The 17,146-nt window shown below is 39.8% G+C and overlaps 1 protein-coding gene across 11 annotated transcripts in view; it reads left to right on the top strand.

The window, feature by feature from the left end:
* ST7 (suppression of tumorigenicity 7) overlaps positions 1-17,146 on the top strand; it is a 247,719-nt gene that overhangs the window by 171,554 nt on the left and 59,019 nt on the right. The window lies entirely within an intron of this gene.

Here is a 17,146-nt window from a genome sequence, read left to right as displayed (position 1 = left end):
ATGCAAAAGTAAGAGGACTGACTGAGAATTTACAACTCCTACCTTAGAAGCTCTTTTCCATCCCAAATAAACCTTAAGTTCCTTTAGCAAATGTTTGTCTGATTATAGAGTAGGCAGGCATTTCATCTGTATTCAACTCTTAGGTGTGAGAAGAGTTGTTCAGCCCAGCTGTTCTGTGGTCAGGTGTTTAGTTATGTATGGTTACTGCCTGGGAACCCACTCTTGCTCTCTGTCCCTGCCTTCTCTATAAATTGGGAGCCTCTCTGAAGAAGAGCTGCCGCTTCCTTAGCTTTCTCTGCTGTGGTTGAATCAAGTCCTGTTTGTAGTTTGTCTTAGAGAAATTTGTTAAAATTGCTGTTTGGTGGCTCTGCCAGCCATTCCTCCTGTCCCTCTTGCTGTTTTCATCCAAGTATAGATTTGTCTCCTTTTGTGCCACTTTCCTGTCATTTTAATAGGTTTGTGGGAGGAAGAGGAGGTAGACATATTTGTTTAGTTTTTCATCTCAATTGGTTAAGTTCTTTGCCTGAGTTCTTTTACCACAGTGATGTGGGATGCAGAAAGGCTTTTTGAGTAGACTTGGAGTTGATGTATTAATAAATATGCTCTGATTTCAAAAAGGGAAATTTATTTAGGCCTTTTTCTAAAGAGTGAGAGTTCAATTTATGCTGCTGCATCTGATTATATGTCCCTTTCGCAAAGATAGAAACGCTATCCTGTGTGGTATGATTTCTTTTTTTGGTCTTGCCTTCTCTTCAGTAACAGAGACACACACACATCCAAATGCTCTGGTTTTAATTTAATGAGTCTTGGTAGAACAACCTCAGTGGATTATAGGTCCAATTTGAGAGATTAAAGAGGTAGAGTTGAAAGAAATTGGAGATTTATTGGATAAATTTCTCTTGTTTTTGTTTTTACTTTCAGGGCATTGGTTGTTGTGTGAGGGAGAGAACATGCAAGAGAAATCATGGATGACTTCTGAACTTCTAGCTTAGGAAACTGGGGAGACAATGGCGCCATTATGGGGATTGAGATTATAATATAAGTACCTGGTTTGGGAAAGAGGTGGGGAGGACAGGAAGAATTTAGATATGCTACTTTTACAGTGCCTGTGGGTCATCGAAATGGGAATATCTAGTAGGTGGTAGGATATACAGGCCTTGAGCACCAGAGAGAAACTTTGACTGGAGGATGTTCTGGGAATGATCAGCATGGAAGGTGATTAAAATGGTAAACGAGGATGAGGTCATCCAGGGAAGAGTGAATAAAGTTTAAAGGAAAACAAACAAACAAAAAATTGAAGGGAAATGCAGAATAGGTTGATCAAAGGAGACTTGAAAAGAAGTGATGAGTGAAGTAGATAGAAAATCTAGGAGAATATTGTATTACGAAAACCATAGAAAGAAAGGAAAATGAATATGAGATCAGAACAACTCTTAGCACAGTGCTTGTCACACATTACATATTCAATAAATATTTATCATGGAGAAAATATTTGTTATGTTTTACTTTTAAAAGGTGGTTGGTAATTTGGCTACAGCAAGATCAGTGGGATATAAAGGTTTATAATGGATTGCATTACATTGTCTCCTCATTGTGAGGTAATGTTCTACTTGAGATGACCCTGTCAATAAGCTTATAAATAAAAGGAAAAGAAAGAGGAGATTGTACCTAGAATGGAACATGTAAGCAGTAGAAGACCAGAGCACATTCATATGTTGATGGAAAATACTGAGAAGAAAGGGAGAAGTTGAACATCTATAAAAAGAGAGGGCATCATTGATAGAATGAAGTTCTGAGGAGTGTGCAGTGATGAATTCCGGAGAACAGGAGGGAAGGGATTCCATGCGTGGCTGGCAGGGATACACAGATAGATCTGGATGCAGATGGGGATTGTAGTAGAGAGATAGGGCTGAAGAATGGAAGGGGGTCCTTCCTTTTGACTCTTGTTTTCTTGATTAAGTTAGATGACAAGATGTTCTTCTGAGAGTGAATTGGGATGATATGGGTTAAGAGCATGGAGAGAGTGGTAGAATGGGGGAGAGAAGTCACCAGGGAAATTTACTAGCAGTTCACTGAGCAGTTTCAGCCCCTCAGAAGTTGGAGATTATTATATTTCAGTTGTTCCTCCAAACCTTACAGTTGTGTTCTTTGGCCTGAATGTTGGGACAGAATTGGTAATTGTCTGGTTTGATGCAATGTCAGGTATTGCTGGGTGAGTGAAATGGACAGACAAGGAAGTCAGGAACTTGAGGGATTGTCAAGGAAGTGGTAAGATGATGAGCCATGGGTTCTAGGGGGAGAGGGGAGGGAGGGAAGGAAGGTAAGAAGGGATGATGGATTCATTGTTTCTAAAAAAGTGCCTATGGAGGGCCTGCAAGGTGCTAGACCCAGTTCTAAGCACTAAGTACATAGTGGAGAACAAGACAGCCAACAATTACAGCTGTAATGGAATAGTTATAATGGAGAGGGGACATGGTTGACAAAGACAATTACAGACTGAGGTGAGTGTTAGAAAGTCTGCTATGAAAGAGGGTAACTGGGAGGGGCTGCAGAGGAAGATGTTACAGAGGAAGAGCTAATTCAGAGACCCTGGGGTTGGAAAGAATTGGATAATAATGGAAAGGAGTTGGGGTGTCTGGGTGGCTTAGTAGGTTTAGCATCCAGCTCTTGATTTCAGCTCAGGTCATGATCTCACAGTTCATGAGATTGACTCCCACATCGGGCTCTGCACTGACAGCCTGCTTGGGATTCTTTCTGTCTCTTCTGTCTCTGCCCCTCCTTCACTTGCTCTCTATCTCTCGCTCTCAAAATCATACATACATGTATACATACATATTTAAAAAGAGAAGAAGAAGAAGAAGAAGAAGAAGAAGAAGAAGAAGAAGAAGAGGAAGAAGAAGAAGAAGAAGAAGAAGAAGAAGAAGAAGAAGAAGAAGAAGAAGAAGAAGAAGAAGAAGAAGAAGAAAGAAAAGGAATCCAGGGTGAATGAAGGGAAGGTTGGAATGAGATGAACTTGAAAAGGCAGGCAGCATTGTCCTTTAGGGCTTTTCAGGAAATAAAGTACAGTGGGAATCCATTAGCATATGTGAAACAGAGGAGGGATATAATCTCACTGATGTTTTTATTAAGTTACCGGGTACATTGCTGAAAATGGAGGGCGAGGGTGGGAGCAGGGAGTCCAGGTAAGTTATAATAGCAGTCCAGGAAAGAACTGATGAGGGAGGGTTTAGAATTAGGGGTGGCCATGGAGAAGTGGATGATTTTGCAATATATTTGGACATAAAACCCACAGGATTTGACTAATGGCCAATTTTTTGGCTCTATCTTTAAAATATGTTTAGAATCCTACCACTTCTTACTGTGTCCACAGCCATCCCTAGTCTAAACCATCATTATCTCACACTTGGACTATATTAACCTTATAACTGGCTTCCTGATTTCACTCTTGTCTCCTTGCATCTACTCTCCACAGAGCAGCTAGAATGAGCCAGTAAGGCATAAATTAGATCATGTCATTCTTTGGCTTCAAACCTTTCATTAGTCTCTTATGTCAGAATTTAAACTCTAAAGTGACCTACAAGGGCCTACATAATTTAGCCCTTGTTTCTGTTCTGGATTCACTGTGCTCCAGCCACATTGGCTTCTTGCTGTTTGTTGAACATGCCTGACTCATTCTCACCTCAGGACCTTTACACTTGCTGGAATCTTCCCCAGGAATGCTCTTTTTCCAGACACTCTCATGACTTGCTCCCTCACCTGTTTCACTTTCTTATTAACTGTTACCTTCCTACCTTTCTTGCCCTGCCTTCCCTGATATCTGTATTTAAAATTACTTCTTCTTGCCATGCCAGCATTCTCTAGCCCCCTTCCCTGACTTATTTATCTCCTTAGAACCTATTACTACCTTATGGCGATATATATTGCCACATATATCATTTCTCTCTATTTATTTTTTGCTTAATTTCTGTCTCCACTAGAGGGTCACTTTCAGGAAAGTAAAAATTTTGTATCTGTTTACTACTGTATCCCAATAGAACAGTGCCTGGTGCATAGTAGCTTCTCAGTAGTTACCTGAAAAATGAATTGCTGAACAGACTGGATGTGGAAAGAAAGAAATTGTATTCTCAAAAAATGTGAGACGTATGAGTCCATGGGTTATTAGCCTGAGCAGCTTGGTGATGGTCAGAGAGGAAGACGACTAGAGGAATAACAGATGTTAGAGGTCTGTTTTGGCATGTTAAATTTACCTCCAGGTGGAAATATCATGAAGTCAATTGGATATGTGTCTGGAACTTAGAGGTGAGAAGTTTGGGAATTCTCAACATATGTATAGGATTTAAAGCCACGGTATTGAGTGAGATCATGTATGTAGAGATGTAGACAGAGAAGAAGGAAGGCTAAGAAGTGACCTTCAGGGTCTTTTAACACTGACAGGCTAGGTAGAGGAGAAACATCCAATGGAGCACTAGGAAAGGGAGGAGGAAAACCAGGGGAGTGTGATGTCATGGAAGCTAAAAGAAGAACAAAATTTAAGAGTAATAGGTGTGGCCTGAGAAAGACAAGCACAGACAGTAAGTGAAAAGGATAAGACACTGGTGGTCTTAGTAACATTAAAAAGGAAGTTTGGTGTGAGCAGTGCTATAACATAACTGGAGATCAGTATGTTATGGTAAGAGTTGCATATTTTATATGAGACATGGACATCTAGATGTCAAGGTCTAGAGTTTGGCTAGGTAGCCTTGGGTTAGATACCTAATGCAGTGGAGGGATAGTCTTTTGCTTTCAGATAGTAAAACAATTGAGAGTCTAGGATAGTACATGGGATTTTTACATGGACTGTAATAATCTCCACTGAGGCTAGGGCTTGAGGTTAAAAGTAAAAATATGCAGCCAGGTGCCCAAATCTTCAGTGTCTGAGGGTCTGTTGCCTGGTAGAAAACAGGATTGAAGGATGGCGGCAAGTGCTGGAACATCATGGCATGAGCTTCGGAGGAGCAGGAACTGCTTCCCAAGGGCAGGGCTGAGCAGTAATGGTTAGATGTGCTTTGGGGAACGAGGAGAAGCCAGTCTTACATCCTTCCCGCTAGACACAAGTTTTGTGGGTCAAATTAACAGCTGAAACAGGAACAGTGAGCTCAGGCTCGTGTTGTGTAAATGGTTCTTGGGTACATCGGGGAATTTGTATATCATGGACTCAGGCTCCAGCAGGGTAGAGTGGAAAGACCCGGGAGGAAAAGGAACACTGGAAGGCAAAGTGATGACAGAGCAGTGTGGGGGTTTATGTCAAAGGTTGAGGTGCTGACCTCCCGCCTGTTGCTTTATAAAAGAATCTTTCCTAATTCTTAACTTTCAGCATGACCATGTTGTGAGATGCCTGCTAGGGCGAGTATTTGTTAGCTGTGCCCCAGATAACCAAATGAGTTAATCTCCTGAATAGAGTTATTTACCATTACCCCTGTGAACGTGGAAGGGTGTGTGCCAAACACAGTTATTGTGGTTTTGGCATAAAAAGGCCTTTCTGGCAGTAATTGTTGGCCGGTATGTTTAGTTGTTCGTTGAGGCCACTCCTGGAACAGGAGAGCAATGCCATGTCATCACAGAGGGAAGGATGCTTATCATCCTGTTTTCCGTTACTGGGCCTGCTTCCAAGCCATTTGAAATATGCATCACATTGTTCGGATTTGTTCATGATCTCAAGGCCAGGGCAAAGCCCTATTTGAAGCTGTTTAAGATGATAAAGAAAATGTTTTACTCATAGTGTTACCTGTCAGTTTTGAGGAGCGCACAAATTATTCTTTTCCCTAAAACAGGATGGGGCTGACTTCTTCCCTGCCCTTGTCTCCAACTTCACCCTTGCTGTTCTTGAAACTACAGTTTACCATGAGTTTAGAGTAGGGAAATTTTACACACACATGATGACATAGATAATACAATGGTACTATCAGACCCTTGCTTTTATGTATTATTTATTTTTTGAGGGGGGGGGCACAAGTGAGCAAGGGGCAGAGAGAGAGAGAGAGAGAATCCCAGGAGGGGTGGGGTGGGAGGGCGAGAGAGAGAGGGGGAGAGAGAAGTAGGGCTCACCTGAAGAGAGGCTCACGTTCACTGGTCACGGGACTTGAGCTCACCTGAAGCGGGGCTCATTCTCACCCAGTGTAGGACTAGAACTCACACACCATGAGATCATGACCTGAGCCGAAGTCAGATGCTTAAGCAACTGAGCCACTGAGCCACCCAAGCGCCCCAAGAAGAGAATCTTCTTGAAGAAGGTTTCTAAATTCTGACCCTGCTTGTTTTATCCTTATCTGATTGAGGAACAAATAGAAGAGGGCATTTTATACTGAAAATATTTTTGTTAGGATCTGCATAAACGTAAAGCTTGTCTTAGTCACTAGAAAATTTAAGGAAGATTTCACTTTCGGGAATGTGTGGAGTGCAATTTTGATGAGAAAGGTAATTATTTAGGTAACCTTCCAGCCCTTTGAATCATTATAGAACTGTCATCAGATGATTTGCCATCATGCCTACAACTGTTATTTCTCTCTTCAGGTATCAGTGATGATGGGTATATTTTACATCATGTGCTCAGTTCCACGAAGAACTAGTTAACTGGTGATTTAATTGTCCAGAGAGGTCATGTATTGATCATGTCATTTTTCAATAGATACAGCTTAATATTTTCCTTTAGATTAGCTCTGAAAATGACATTTTCTTATTAATGTATGTTTAAGCCTCAGACCATTGCATTTTATAGTGGTCTGTGTAAATGGAACTCTCATGAATCTCCCAGGACTCTGGTAAACAATTCCATCTTTCTTTTCATGGCCCTTAGTATCAGTAAAAATCACTGACAAAATAATAACCATGCAATACAGAGTGTCTTTTCTATTTTATGTTTATGCCTTTATTTGAAACTATAATTAAATAATGTCAAACTTGCAAATATAACAAAATAGTATCTGCTGTTTGAATATAATACAGGCCAAATTCTATAAACTTTAATTAAGCCAAGCTTGCATTGACCTCAGTAGGAATCTGGTTGAGGATCTCTTTTAATTACCCCTGTCTTAAAATATGTAAGAATTTTCACATTGCTTTTTTCACTCGTAGAACAATGCATGGATAGCTAAACTAATAAAACGTTTAAATAGATACAAATCAAACTTGAAAGGTTTAAACTGTTGTTTTCATCCTGTAAGTCAGCTGAGAAAAAGCATACAGACCGTAGGTCTAAATTATGTCCATAGAGTATTTCAAGTCCAGTGAATTAACTCTCTTTTTTTTTCCTATTTGAGCTCATAAATGTTAACCTCAGAAGTGCCTCAGATTCTTCCACTGAAATAAACTTGAACTGACAATAGCCAGATGATGTAAAATTGAAACTGAAATTCTATCCTTGGCCCATCCCATGTTCTTCCCCATAGGTATTAGAAGACTCATAGGAGAGTTAGTGTTTTCACTGCACGTGAACTGCAATATTTGGGCAAAACAGGGCATATAAATTTCTGACTGCCAGGAGAAAGCAATTACCAGCTTGGAGAAGATAGCTGGCAGTAAATAAACAGAGCTATGCTAGATAGTGAGTGAGTTTAAAGATTTATTTAGAATGACTTAGCTTATAGAAAACAGGCCTTGTATTTACCATATATCTTCATTCTTCAAGTTTCTTAATATAAAGGCTAATTATACCACCAAAACACTTTTTGTACGGTATTTTAAAATGAAATAAATTGAGATATGCTGTATTGGACAGCTAAAACCAAGAACAAAACTAGTCACTCACAGCAAAACAAACAAACAGCACTTTGAAAATGCAGTATACCTGGATAAACATTATTTAAGGATAATGGTTACCATTTGTCAAGGTCCCATATTGTGTCTGGGTGCACTGTGAGCAAGGTGTTATCCTGCTCTTGCAGGTGAGAAAAATCAGCTCACTTGGTGCTCAGAAGCCCCACTGTCCCTGGATGGGAACCCAGACCTGATTCTAAAGGCGGTGGTGCTCTTAACTTATATAATGTGCTACCTCTCCCGTGATGAACCCTTTCCAGCAGCCCCACTGCTTATCCAGTGCCTTCTCTTTTATTTTGAATACAAGTGCCATGGGAGCCTTTGTGGCTCTGGAGAAGAAGCAAGAGGAACTTTTATGACAGAAGAATTTTCTTACAAAGTAGTCTCATCTAAGTCTAAGCCCACCCCCTCCTCCAATGCTAAGGGTGAGAGAGGCAAGTAACTTACCTTACAGTCGGTTTAATTCTGAAGCATCCTTCAAGGTGAAATAATATTCTTCACACCACATCTGTCAGTGGACCTATTTTGCAGTTCAGGTGGAGGAGATTTCAGAAGTGGGATTCTAAACTGTGGTTTATCTGAAGTTGGATTATTATCTTGATATCATTATAGGACTCAAGTACAGTGTATTAAAATCTATTAGATCACATTATTTTTTGAGGAGATTCTCCAAATGTTGTTTATTCAGACATCAATACCTTAAGGAACTACAGAGTCACCCCCAACGGGAAGAAGTAATTGTGCTTCAAAGACAGTTTGAAAATAGAAAACAAAGTCTAACTGATGAAAATTGAACTGTTCCTGACTTGAGGAATTACAAATGAAAAGGACAGCTAATGAATTTCCTGTGTTTGAGGAAGCAACTTTAAAATATATGTGTGCATACACACACACACACACACACACACACACACACACACACACAATAATAAAAACAGTATCACTGCCCTGAATTAATTTTAAGTAATAGTAAATAGTAATACATTAATTAAAAATTCTGTCATCTTTGAGGCGCTTGAGTGACTTAGTAGTTAAATGTCTGACTTAGGCTCAGGTCATGATCTCCCGGTTCTACTGTCAGTACAGAGTCTGCTTCAGATCCTCTGTCTCCTCTCTCTCTTCCCCACCTCCTCAAAAATAAATAAATAAACATTAAAAAAAATTCTGTCGTCTTTGTTCACCTTCCTTTCTGAAAGAAATAAAACAGTATAAAGCTGTAGCCCCCATGTGACCACCACTCACACCATTTACCTCCCCTGAGGCACCAGCAACTTTTTCAGTTTGCTTTCCTTACATCTCCATAATGCATACCCATATAAATGATATGTAGAATTGTATGCATTTAAATATTTAATTAGATGCTATATTCTACAGCGTATTTCTCTACAGAGTATTTCTTAAAATTGCTTGATATTTTTCTACATTGAGATATATTAGGCTTAATTCACTCCTTTTGCCTGCTGAAAGCATTGTCATATGTAGATACCCCACTTGATCTATCCATTCCGCTGTTTATGACAGTGCTCCCCATCCTGTGTGACTATCACAGAATGTAACTGCGCAGAAACTCATGTGAATGATTTTTAGGAAACAGAGATGGAAGCATAAGAATTGGGTTATGGGTAGGCCTTTCTTATTTTTTTATTTTATTACAGTCTGCCAAGTCAGTTGTCTGTAAGAGATGTTACGTTTTTCAAATGTAATATCACTATGAAACTCTTCTTATGAAGACCTTTTACTTTTTCTAATTTATTCCCGTTAACCAGGAGTTCGCAAATTAGAGCCTGAGGGCCAGATCTGGTCTCCTGCCTGGTTTTGTAAGTAACTGCTTACTGCTGCTTTCACGCTACAGTGTCAGAATTGAGAGTTGCAAGAGACAATACGTCTCACAAAGCCCAAGATATTTACTCTTTGGCTTTTCACAGAAAAAAAAAAAATCTACTGACCCCTGTAATAATAGTATTACCTATTACCAATCTATTTACTTTTTTGTTTGGCTTTTTAAGTGATTTAATATTCAGCCACATAAACAAATAAGTAAGATGATTTTAGACTGTGATAGAATCAGTGGAAAAAGGTGATGTGAGTGGGATGAGGACATTAGATAGAGTGGTAGAGAACGTCTGAGAAGATGCCATATGAGCCTAGACCCAGGCGATGAGGAAACCAAGGCTCAGAGAGGGTAAGTAGTTTGTGCAATGTCACTTGGGTAGTAAGTAATAGAAAAGAGTGAGTTTTAAATTCAGGAACAACTCTACATATGGGGCTCTTTCCTCTGTAATACAGCTGTCTTCATACATGCATGTAAGCACAGAACAAAGCAGGTAGGTGTTGTAGCAGAGAAGCCTAAGCAAAATGGTGTAGTTGTCCTGGGCTTGGCAGGCCAGAGACTAGGGTTCTGATGTGTTGAAATTTGGAATCAGTACTGATGACTGGGTTTGAATCATAGTCCCAGCACTAAGTTTGGCTGAATCACTTAAATTTGTAGCCTTTATTGTTTTTTGGTGGGGCGGGGGTGGGAGGGAACTCATCTGTAAACTGAGGAGGGTGTTTGGATGATCTCCATGGGCTCTTCTGGCTCTCACTTTCTATGATGCTGTGACTTTAGGAGGTGGCATTTGATCTGGGCTTTGGAGGGTGGGGTGATTTTGACAGGCTGCCTTGTAAATGATGGGAAAAGGTATTCCAGGTGGTGAGAACAGTTTTAGCAAAAACACAGTGGCTAGTAACTGTAGAAAGAATGCTGGGAATGGTGTATAATAGTCTGGTCTGACAAGGCTAGAGTTTAATCCTGTACAAGACAGAAGAGGCAAGATACATCTGGCACTGAGCTGAGGGAGGGTCTGAAAGTTATGCTTAGGAGCTGGGGACTTTAACAAGTAACTTTTGTAACTTCTGTAACTTTTACAAATTACACGATTTGAAAGGTCTTGTGTCTTTTCTTGAGCATCTCTGTCCAGTGACTGGCCTCTGTGTATGAACAGCTCCAGTGATGAAGACTTCTCTAGGCCATCTGTTCCATTTTCATACATTTTCATACTCTAAGACAGGTTTTCATTACATTGAGTCAAAGCTTATGGGTTCTAACTATACTTTTTCTAAGGTGTAGATAAAATCATTGGAAGATTTTTGATGGTAGAGGAACATGTTCAGGGATATATAACCCGAGGGCCTGAAGTAGGCCTGTTGCAGCACATGTATAATATGTACACCAAAGGTAGAGATAACTTTTAAAAGCCTTTAGAAAGCATTCCATTTCATGAAATACGTATGGAACACCTACGATGGGCCAGTCAGTAACCAGGAATCTAGTGATAAGCCAAAATTTCTACTCTCACACTCTTTCCTGGCTCACGGGGAAGATATAGATCATTGTGACAAGGACTCTGGAATTTGGGGGCAGGGGTGCTTCACCAGGCAGACAAGAGGTAAGGAGTCAAAGGGCAGGTAAGGGTTCGTGGAAGTTGAGGAGCTGTCCAGATTGATCAAGGAGGCAGAATGGAGAGCACTTCACACAGGGTGAGCATGGAGATAGAAATGAGAATAAATGTGACCTATTTAAGGAACTAAAAGCTGTTCGTGGCGAGCTGGCACAGTGGACAGAGACTGGTCATGAGGAGCTGTGTGTGCCATGCTAGGGATTTTATATTCTGAATTTGATGAGAAACCAATATATTTTTAATTGCAGTATAAATGACATATAATAATACCCTGTTAATCTCAGGTGTATATTATAGTGATTCAGTTTTTTTATACTGAATGAAGTAATCCCCATGGTAAGTCTAGTTACCCTCTGTCATCAGAGTTATCACAATGTTATTGACTCTGCTGCCTGTGCCGCACATTACACCCCCATGACTTATTTATTTTATAACTGGACGTTTGTACCTCTTAATCCCCTGCCCCTTTTCCTCCCACCCCCAACCTTTCCCTGCTCTGGTAACCAACAGATTGTTTCCTGTATCTGTGAGTCTGTTTCTGTTTTGTTTTGTTTGTTCATTTGTTTTGTTTTTTAGATTCCACATGTAAGTGAGATCATAGAATAGTTGTCTTTCTCTGATTCACTTATTTCACTTAGCGTAACATTCTCTAAGTCCATCCATGTTATTGCAGATGGTAGGATTTCATTCTTTTTGTGGCTGAGTAATATTCCATTGCATATAATACCACAATTTTATAGGTGCATTTATTTATTTTGAGAGAGAGAGAGAGAGAGAGAGAGAGAGAGAGAGTGTGCTAGTGGAGGAAGGGCATTGTACTCCACTGTCAGTACAGAGCCCAACACAGAGCTCAAACCCACGTACGGTGAGATCATGACCTGAGCTTAAGTCAGACACTCAATGGACTGAGCCACCCAGGTGCCTCTAACACATCTTCTTTTTCCATTCATTTAATGATGTACACTGGGTTGCTTCCATATCTTAGCTATTATAAATAATGCTGCAATGAACTTTGGGTTGGTATTTTCATCTTCTTCAGATAAATACCCAGAAGTAGAATTGCTGGATGGAATGGTAGGTCTATTTTTAGTTTTTTCCATACTGTTTTTTTCCACAGTGGTTGCACCAATTTATATTCCCACCAACAGAACACAAGGATTCCATTTTTTCCACACCTTTGCCAAAACATGTTGGTTTTTGTCTTTTTGATAATAGCTAATCTGACAGGTATGAGGTGGTATCTCATGCTGGTCTTGATTTATATTTCCCTGATGATTAGTGATGTTGAGCATCTTTTCCTTGTGCCTGTTGGCTCTCTGTAGGTCTCCGTTGGACAATTTATGTTCGTGTTCTCTGCTCATTTTTAGAGTGAATTACTTGTTTTTTCGTTTTTTTTATATTAAAAGTCAGTATTCTTTTTTTGCATTTTCTTCTCTAATTTATATTTGAAATTTTAATTCCAGTATAATTAACATACAGTTTTATATTATTTTCAGGTGTACAATATAGGGATTCAACAATTCTGTACATTACGCAGTGCTCATCATGATAAGTGTACTCTTATTTTTAAATTTAAATTCAAGTTAGTCAACACACAGTGTTGTCATGGCTTCAGGAGTAAAACCCAGTGATTCACTTCTTACATATGACACCAAGGGTTCATCCCAAATACTTTCATCTATTTCACCCATTCCCCTCATCACCTTCCCTGTGGTAACAATCAATTTGTTCTCTGTAGTTAAGAGTCTATTTTTGGTTTGTCTCTTTTTTTCCGTTGTTCATTTGTTTTGTTTCTTAAATTCGAGATATGAGTGAAATCATATGGTATTTGTTTTTCTCTGACTTACTTCACTTAACGTTATATTCTGTAGATATATCCATGTTGTTGCAAATGGCAAGATTTCATTTTTTTTTTAACAGAGAAGTAGGTACTCTTAGAAATAATTTTTCCTGGGGACACCTGGGTGGCTTGGTTGAGCGTCTGAATTCGGCTTAGGTCATTATCTCACGATTTGTGAGTTCAAGCCCCACATCAGGCTCACTGCTGTTAGCACAGAGCCCACTTCAGATCCTCCATCCCACTTCTCTGCCTCTCCCCTTCTTGTGCTCTCTCAAAAATAAGTGGAAATGAGGGGCGCCTGGGTGGCTCAGGCGGTTGAGCATCCGACTTTGGCTCAGGTCATGATCTCGCGGTCCGTGAGTTCAAGTCCCACATCGGGCTCTGTGCTGACAGCTCAGAGCCTGGAGCCTGCTTCCTATTCTCGGTCTCCCTCTCTCTCTGACCCTCCCCCATTCATGCTCTGTCTCTCTCTGTCTCAAAAATAAATAAATGTTAAAAAAAATTTTTTAAAATAAGTGGAAATGGGGCGCCTGGGTGGCTCAGTTGGTTAAGTGTCCGACTTCAGCTCAGGTCATGATCTCGCGGTCCATGGGTTCGAGCCCCGCTTTGGGCTCTGTGCTGAGGGCTTGGAGCCCGGAGCCTGTTTCAGATCCTGTGTCTCCCTCTCTCTCTGACCCTCCCCCATTCAAGCTCTGTCTCTCTCTGTCTCAAAAATAAATAAATGTTTTTAAAAAATTAAAAAAAAATAAGTGGAAATATTTTTAAAAATAATAATTTTTCCTCCCTAATTTATAGAACATACATATACTCCTTTTAAATATATTAGAACATATGGAAAATATGAAGGAAGAAATAAAAATCATCTTTAATCTCACTAATAATAAATAACAATTGTTAAAACATTTTGGTGTATTTCTAACCAAGTGTGGTTCTGTGCATGCATAGATAGAGAAGAAAAGCATGATCTTATTGCAAAATATAGTTTGTATCCGCTTTTTAAATTGTAACATTGTGTGTCAGCATTTCCTAGGCCATGTCATTAAAAATTATTTGAGAATTTAACCTCCAATGTTGATATTTAATAGCATAAAAGATGACTGTGTCTTATTATACTTGAATGCCTCACAATGGGTTAAATTAAGTTGCTTGCATTTTTGAGTATTATAAATGATGTTGTGATAAGTAGCCTTGTTTGTAAATATGTATTCACATCTGCCTAGTTCCTTGGGGCCATGTCAGTGGTTGCCTCTTAAAAACAGGAGTGTGGTGGACTTAAGTGTGTATATTTGAAAAGCCATTATGACAGCAGTGTGAAGGGTGGATTGGAAAGAGGTGATCCAGAGAGGCAAGGACAAAAAAGATGCTATTTGAGCAATTTAGCCCATATATAATATAAGAGTATAAACTAAGTTATTGGCAACAAGGTCAGAGAAAAGAGCACATGGTAAGATTCTTAAGGTGTTTGCTTGTTTGCTGGTTGTTTGTATAACAACTTTCTAGGAACTTGATGAAAGCTATCAGCATTTTGTACATAGTAGTTCATGGGTTTAGGGACCTCTAAGATCGCCGTAGTTGGTAGGGCAGAGAGTAACAGGAGTTAATGGTTCTTTTCTCTGAGAGAGGAATACCTATTGAAGAGAGAATAGGTTTGAAGGGTTGGTTTGGGGAAGAAGAATTTATGAGCACAGTATTAGATACATCAGGCAAAACTGTTAGGGAGATAGTTTATGAATGGATTTAATAGCTTAGGAGGAGGTCAGAGCAGGATGTGAGAATGTGGAAGCCATCTTCACAATAGTGCCTGTATTGAGACCCTGGACCCAAGAGCAATCCTGGATGTCAGGGTGTTTATGAGAAGAGTACTGGATATAACTGGGGAGACTACTTACTCCTACGTAGGAGGCAAGGGGGAAACTAGAGAAAGAGTGAGGGTATAAGTATGGAGAAATCCAGAAGAGAATGGTGTTGAGGAAGCCAAGAGAGAAAAGAGTTCTAAGGGAAAAGTCATCAAACTGTCAAACGTTGCCAAGGTCAAGCAAGGAAAGAGACTGGAGAGTATCCACAGGAGCAGTTTGGGTCACCTGTACATGTGGGGTGAGCAGAGTCCGAGGAGCTGTGGGGTGGAAGCCAGAGTGCAGCTATGCAGTGAGGAAAGAAGGGAGCCGAGGAAGCAGAGCGTGCATGGCTTTTTTCTAAGAGACCTTCTTGTGAGGGGCTGGGGACAGCAAGGTGATAGCTGCAGAGAGGTGGAGCCAGCGGAAGGCTCACTTTTCCTTGTTTATGTTAAACAAGGAAAGCTAGAATCCAAATTGTCATATGACTTTGATTACTTCTCCAAAGTTTGCCATTTGCCATGTTTAAAATCTGTTATTGGTGATTATTTTTTCGGATGTTGTGTACCGTGTTGAAGCTTCCCGTGAAAGTGCTGCTGCCCAGACACCTCGTGTCCTGCTTCAAGTTCTGTTGAAACAGGCTGAGACTCCTGTGTTTGCTCACATGGTCTCACTGTGTCTGGCGAGACTCCCTCTCAGTTTCTAAGCTGCAGTGTGCTACTATTTGCTGCTACGGTTTTAAAATTACAGAATAAGACTTAAGTCCTTGAAGTTTGACCTTACCTGAAGAATTGGTCAAAAATGGCAAATGTTTAAATGTTGCAGTTTAGAGAATGTCTTTATTGTGTTGCCAAACGCTGAATGACAGAGAGCTTTAATTCTAACGAGCCCTAATTAGAAAGGGGGGTGGAATCAAAGAGTGATGTCAACCAGAATCAAAGTGAACCAGAACAAGAAATACTTTTATTGGTTACAGAACATTGACAATGTGTGGTATAGTCTTATTCACTTCCTTTACTTGCAGTGAAAATACTGCAGGCTGTCTCTAGGGGGTTCAGATAGTCTTACCGAACACATAATCATTTTGATAGGTGTTTTTCATTGGTAATATGATGCTCTTTGGGACTGCAGAAAATTATTTATTTTTATAGATATGCTAAATTATTCTTGGCTCTAAAAAACAAAATATGGCAAATGTTTCTAATATAGGAAGAAGTGGATAGTCAAGGCAACGTATCCACTGGTTTCGTAACAGTGAGTTAGCCATGTTTTGAGTATTATTTCTCTCAGCACAATTGCTTTAAAGATGTTGGCATCAAGAAAAGAGGGCATTGTTTTATAATAGAAAACAGTTATCCATATAAAATATTAAATAAAGGATATATACATGTACATATACATCAGTGCATATGTACATACACATACCATATATGCCTATGATTTTCCTGTATAAAGAACCTGGTTATCTTTCTGTAAGATAAGATTTTATCTGAAATTCTTGGCCCTTTCTTCTTTGTTTGCTTTCTAGTGAAGTTCATTATTATATCCCTTGCCTCCCTTTGGACCACTCTTCCTCCCCATCCTGTCTAGAACCTTTAGGCCATTGCGTTAATCATTCTTTCCTAATTCTAGCCAACTCTTCTTATTCTGTGACTTTTTACTGAATCTAGTCCATTCTGCCCAGCCTCAACCTCACTATTTGACATCTTTGCTATTGTACCTGGGCTGGTGAGCACTGTTAACTAAAACTTGACAAGGATGCCAGTTGTAGCCTCTGTGAATTCATGGTCCCCAATTTGTTAAGCCCTCGAGATGGCCTGAGCAATCCTACAAATCCCTTTCTGGCTGTTCTATATTGTCACCCCCATCTTCAAATTTCCTCCCTGCCAAAACTATTCCCTCAGTTTTGGAAAATGATCTTGACTCCTGTTTTCTTGAGGCCACCAGCAGGAACTCATGAACAGCAATCCTTTCTGCTACTCTCTACAACTACCTGCACATTTTCTCAACCCATATCGCCTTCTAGTTATTTTCCTGCTTTTTCTCCTTAACTTTGTCACCAGGCTGCTCCAAGGAATAGTGCTTGCTTCCTTACCCTTCTGTTCTCTGGTTTTCATCCAAACTGCTCTTACCAAAGTTAACCTATTAATGCCCATGAGATAGTGTTCAATCTTTGCCTAATTTGCATCTATCATATTCGAACATTACTGAGCACCACTGCTAAGCGTCTTCCTCCATTTTTA

Source organism: Acinonyx jubatus, chromosome A2 (genome assembly GCF_027475565.1).
Source record: "Acinonyx jubatus isolate Ajub_Pintada_27869175 chromosome A2, VMU_Ajub_asm_v1.0, whole genome shotgun sequence".
Lineage (NCBI taxonomy): Eukaryota > Metazoa > Chordata > Mammalia > Carnivora > Felidae > Acinonyx > Acinonyx jubatus.
Note: the sequence above shows the minus strand (reverse complement) of the source record. Positions and strands in the feature narration are given on the sequence as shown.